Below are 5985 nucleotides of genomic sequence, written 5' to 3'. Positions count from 1 at the left end.
TAAGGGTAGATTGGGTACGTCCCGTTCCCAGGTAGCAAAGCACTCGAGGGCTCCGTATCTAGGTCAGGGTGAAAATGGCTTCGACATTATAGAATGTGGAGCTTGGTAATAATGGTTTGTTTGACAGATAAAAATCTGGAGTTGAGCGTCACGACGGAAAATTCCGTTTGGTGACTCGAAGGTTGATTGGAGATAAATACCTCTTGATCATGAATCGAAGAGGTGTAATTTGTGAAAATGTTCCTTATCATTTGAGCACACTAAAAAGTAGACCCTAAGGGTAGATTAGGTATGTCCCGTTCGCGATAGCAAAGCATTAGAGGACTCCATGGGGATTGTGGTGAAAAATTGCTTCAACATTAGGGAATGTGGAGCTTGGTTATAATGGGTTTGCTTAACAGATAAAAATCTGGAGCAAGAATTTTGCGGTGTTTAGGCCGATGGGTAACGGCTTGTAGTGTGGTGCGGAATGGGGTCTCCGGCTTGATGTGGCCTGAGCACGAAATGGTTGGTTAATAACATGGGATCAGATTTCCATGTCTGGACCTTAATGGTTATGGTGTGATATTACGAGTTGAGGGGAATCCTCAGAACCCTAGATAGGTCTCCTTGTAATAGTCTCTAGAAGGACTTAAGGGTGAAGCATTTTTTATTATGATCTTGAGGGGAATCCCCAGGATCCTTGATAGGTTTCCTTGTAGTAGTCTGCAGAAGGACTTAGGGGTTCTAGGCTTTGGACTTGTTTACCCTGGACTTGGTATTTTGGACTCATGGGTCCTGGGCTTCGTGTTTTGGACTCATGGGTCCCGGGCTTTAGACGTGTTGGTCCTGGACTGGGTGTTTTTGACTCATGGGTCCTGGGCTTTGGACTTGTTGGTCCTGGACATTAAATGTTGGACTCATGGGTCCTGGGCTTTGGACCTGTAGGTCCTAGACTTGGTGTGTTGGACTCATGGGTCTAGGCTTTGAATTTGTTGGTCCTGGACTTGGTATTTTGGGAGTCACTTGTTCAGGATTTTGTGTGTTGGATGCTCTCTATGGATTTTGGCCTTTTTGGGAAAAGGGTTTCAATCTTGTTTTGTTTTGATTTTGGCTTGAGTCTTAGCCTTGATGTTGGGTGGGTAGCCTTTGGCTTTTGTTTTTTTTTTTTTTGCTTTGAGCGAATTGATTTCGGCTTTGGTTTTTGCTTTGGCCTTGAACTTTGGCTTTGGGTGAATGGATATTGGCTTGGGCCTTTGATTTTGGCCTTTCGCTTTGCCTTTGGGTGAATGGCTATTATCTTGGGGCTTTGATTTTGGCCTTTCGCTTTGGCTTTGGATGAATGGATATTGGCTTGGGCCTTTGATTTTGGCCTTTCGCTTTGGCTTTGGATGAATGGATATTGGCTTGGGCCTTTGATTTTGGCCTTTTGCTTTGGCTTTGGGTAAATGGCTATTGTCTTGGGCCTTTGATTTTGGCCTTTCGCTTTGGCTTTGTGTGAGTAGATATTAGCTTCGGCCTTTGATTTTGGCCTTTCGCTTTGGTTTTGGTGAATGGCTATTGGCTTGGGCCTTTGATTTTGGCCTTGGCTCTGGTTTTGTTTTGGCTTTGGTTTTTTATTTATTGGTTCTTTGCCGTCCTTCGTTCAAGGAAGGTAGAGGTGTAGACGGGGATGTACCCGTTGGTTAGAGGTTGATATTTGGTGATGAGATGTTTTTGTGGGGAATGGGCTTGCCTTACGTCATTGATCATGAACATGGAGATGCTCTTGTTTGTTATCGAGGTTCGTCATAGGATCCCTTTGATAGAAGCTCGTTCTATATTGGGTGCTAATGAAAGGTTTTTATTGCCAGACATGGAATAGGTAAAGAAATGGACATGGAGTTTCGAGTCCTCTACTTACTCGGTACGGAACGTCACTCGAGTTTACTCACATTGAATTGGAACATGTTGTTTGTTTTAAATCAATTCTCAAATCAATTCTCGTTGTCAACGGGAAATGATAAATGGGAGAATATAAGATAGTTGAAAATCGTGCTTTTATTTAGATAAATAAGAGGTTAGCACAGACTCGATGGATACGTGTGACTCATGGGGACAGCCCCTAGTTGTCATTTAGGAATAAAAGGACAGACGCTAGGATAGATATGAGAAAGCCTAAGAATCGGACTCGGACTCAGACTCAATCGTAGATACGAACTCCTAATCATCATTTTCCTCCTCGAAGGTCTCCTCCGTAACATCCAGCGGTTTGAATGTCTGGTCTTGAGCATTGACCCACTTGAGAACTTCATTCTCGTTGTTGGGAATGATATGAGGACAACAGTCCATGAGACTTGCATCTCCATGAAGAATGAGATGTTCATGAGGGTTATTTTCATCACTTGGTTAGCGTAGGTATGAAGCTATTAGTTCATGATTGTCGATCATATTTTGAATAAAATGTTTCAGTTTGAAGCATATTTCAGTGTCATGACCTTTTCCTTGATGATATTGGCAATAGGCATTGCCGTCCCAGAAACGGGTTTTCCTGCTTTCAGACGGGTTCGGAGTGGGCCCGATTGGTTGTAGCTTCCCTTAAGTCATGAGATTTTGAAGGGTTACGGCATAGGTTGTGTTGAGTTTAGTGAATGTCCTTTGAGAACGTTTAACCTTGCTGTTTGGCTTAAGACATTCAGGAGGATTGTCTTGACTGAGAGGTGCAATTATGATTTTGCCAGACTCGATCATATCTTGAATGAAATGCTTGAGTTTGAAGCAGGTTTCGGTGTCATGGCCTTTGCCTTAATGGTATTGGCAATAGGCATTACCATCCCAGAATCAGGTTCTTTTGTGTTCGGGTTTGTTTGGAGTCGGACCAATGGGTTGAAGCATTCCTTATGAAGCAAGTATCTCAAGAGCGGTGCCATATGTTATTCCCAGATCTGTGAATACCCTTTGATGTTTTCCCATGGTTCCAACATTGGTATTTTTTGGGATGTTTTTGTGAGTTTTGTTTTTGTTTTTGTTTTTGTCAATCCTGGGTGGAAGCAGGATTTGGTCATTGTCAATGGAAAATTTTTAGGATGTTTCTTGGCATTTTGAAAGGGTATTTGGCGAGGCAGTATCATGTTCTTTATTGGTGGGTTCATAGGTATCTGAACCATTTGATGATTCCTCATTTTCAATAGTTATTGGTTGGTGAACGGAGGGTTTGTTTTCTCCTTGGTGGTCAGGTTCATTTTTTGTACTACCAAACCACTCCTCGAAATTAGCTACCTGGGTGTTCAAATCATCGATAGCCACGTGCAGCTTTGAGAATATGTTGTTGATAGAGACGGAGAGCATCATTATGGCGCTTTGTATGCCATCTTCATCATTTGCATGAATTTTCTCATCGTCATGAGAGATGAGGTGAGAGCAGTCTAGGGAAGGCTGCTGACTGTGTCCAATAGGTTTTTCTGAAGGGTTGTTTTTATTGTTGGCAAGTAGTCGGCTTTCAAGTAGCTTAACCCTTTGCTCAATATCGGAAGAGGGAAGATTCTCGGTTATCATTTTGTCCTCAACTTAGGAGAGACGAGTGCTCAATTTTTCCACGGTAGCCAGGAGACGAAGTACCATGTTGTTGATTTCAGTAGAAGTCATGGCGGATGCAGATTGATTGGCTTCTTGATTTTCTTGTTGAAGATTGATAGCATCCAAGGGATTCGTATTTGACATAACGATAGGCGTTATAACTTGTCTTGGCAAGGGATTGCACAAACAAAGGCAAGTACGACACATATGTACAAAAGGCAGTTTTGTCATGAATACGCGACGGCGTGACTATGTTATGCGTTCATTAAAGATCGTGAATGACCTCTTGTGTTTGAACTCTTGGTGCATGACATTGAATTTAGACTCTAGTGTCGACTTTGGCATAGTGATGCCTAGACAGACGACTTCTGACGAGATTTGGAGGTTTGTTGCTGGCGTGACGCCGTTGGACAAGACATGTACACAAACTTGACCATTGACCCGTAATGTAGGGGAAAGACGGGTTTAATACCCGAGATGTTTTGACTATGCTAACACCACAATTGGAGATCTCTCGAGAATTAGGCGACACGACCCAGACCAGAAGGTAGGTACTAACTTCGGCATAAACTCGGCGTTATCTAGACGACCTGACTTGAAATCGACTGGACTCTAATTGACTCGAGGCTGAATCGGAAAGGTGGACTGAAATTTCGAAAATAGAAATTTTCAAAAATATTCATTTGTCGTTTTATGGACGGTTTCCGAAGAGTAGGGATCTCCGAAAGGTCGGCCGGTTGAAAGGGTTGTCATAGGTTTGTTTTCAAAAGACGGTTTGAGTTTGAGTCGGCTCGGAAAACGATGTACTGTTTCCAGAGACAATTTTTGAAATTCCGAATTAACGGATTTAAAAATCGAGAATTGAAGAATTTGGAATTGTCACCACAATGGCCATGAAAACGGTTAAATTTGTTTTCAAATGGTTTGAAATTTGATTTGAAATTTGAAAACGGTTGAATTTGTTTTCAAATTTAATTTTGAATTTTAAATTTGAAAACGGTTAAATTTGTTTTAAAAGATTTGATTTTGAATTGAAATTTTAAAACGGTTTAATTTATATTCAAATGATTTGAAATTTGATTTGAAATCTGAAAACGGTTGAATTTGTGTTCAAAGATTTGATTTTGAATTGAAATTTGGAAACGGTTCGATTTGTTTTCAAACGATTCGAAATCTGATTTGAAATCTGAAAACGGTTGAATTCGTTCTCAAATATTTGATTTTGAATTGAAATTTGAAAATGGTTAAATTGGTTTTCAAAGATTTGAAATTTGAATTGAAATTTAAAAACGGTTAAATTTGTTTCCAAATGGTTTGAAGTTGGATTTAAAATTTGAAAACGGTTAGATTTGTTTCCAAAGATTTGAAATTATGAGGATTGAATTCGTCATTACAACGGGTTAGAAAACCGTTTAAACTTTGAAAGACAGCATGCAAATCGAAAATTTTTAGAATTGAAATCGTCATTACGACGGCTTAGAAAAAGCCAAATTTGATTTCAAAAACGAGATTTGAAATTTGGAAAGTTGCACGGGTTGAAATCGTCATTACGTTGAAAAAAACATTTTTTTTAGTTTGAAAATTGATTTTGAATTTTGAAACTTCGAGGGTATAATTCATCGTTACGACGGCGTAAAAGGGCGCTTTGAGAATGCAACGGCCGGCGACAGACCAAGGTTTGAAATGGCCATTATGACAACATGAAAAGGTGCATTTGAAATGGTTATAAAAAACCGGGTTTTGAAATGGACATTATAACGGCATAAAAAGGTGTACTTGAAATGGTTATGAAAACCGGGATTGAAAATCGTTATTAAGACGGCCTAAAAAAGTGCTTTTAAAATGGTTGTAAATACCGGGTTTGAAAATCGTCGTTACGGCGGCCTAAAAAAGCGTGGAACGGTCGGCGAAAGACCGAGGCTTAAAATGGCCATTATAACGGCGCATAAATGTGTTTTAAATGGTTATAAAAACCGGATTTGAAAATCGTCATTACAACGGCATGAAAAGGTGTATTTGAAAGTTTTAAAATGACACGGAAGGACTTATGATCAATTAGCACATAAGCACTCACAGTTTCATTATATTATGCATAATGCTGACACAGATTTTGGCTTAGAAGGGTGGGTTACACACCAAGCAATCAAACCCCGATTTGCGAGAGGGATACCAATCCAAAAAAAATGTGTAAGGAGTGTGCCCTAGCCTTGTGCTCCAAAGTGATGAAAGCTCTTTGACGAAACATAAATGTGTAACGTCAACGGTATGCTTGACTCAATCGGGATTCGAAACGTGGGGATGAGAAAACTCACACCGACGGGACGAGCCAATTGGTCGAAAGAGGTTAGGTTGTGGTTCCGGACAAGGAACCCGACTTATGACCGTAATATCAATTAATGCACTTTAACCTCGACCTCGTTCGAGTTTCACCTCTAAGGATCACAAAGACAC

The sequence above is a fragment of the Silene latifolia genome, unplaced genomic scaffold, assembly GCF_048544455.1.
Source record: "Silene latifolia isolate original U9 population unplaced genomic scaffold, ASM4854445v1 scaffold_70, whole genome shotgun sequence".
NCBI lineage: Eukaryota > Viridiplantae > Streptophyta > Magnoliopsida > Caryophyllales > Caryophyllaceae > Silene > Silene latifolia.
The sequence above is the reverse complement of the archived record's forward strand: the minus strand, read 5'-3'. Positions refer to the sequence as shown.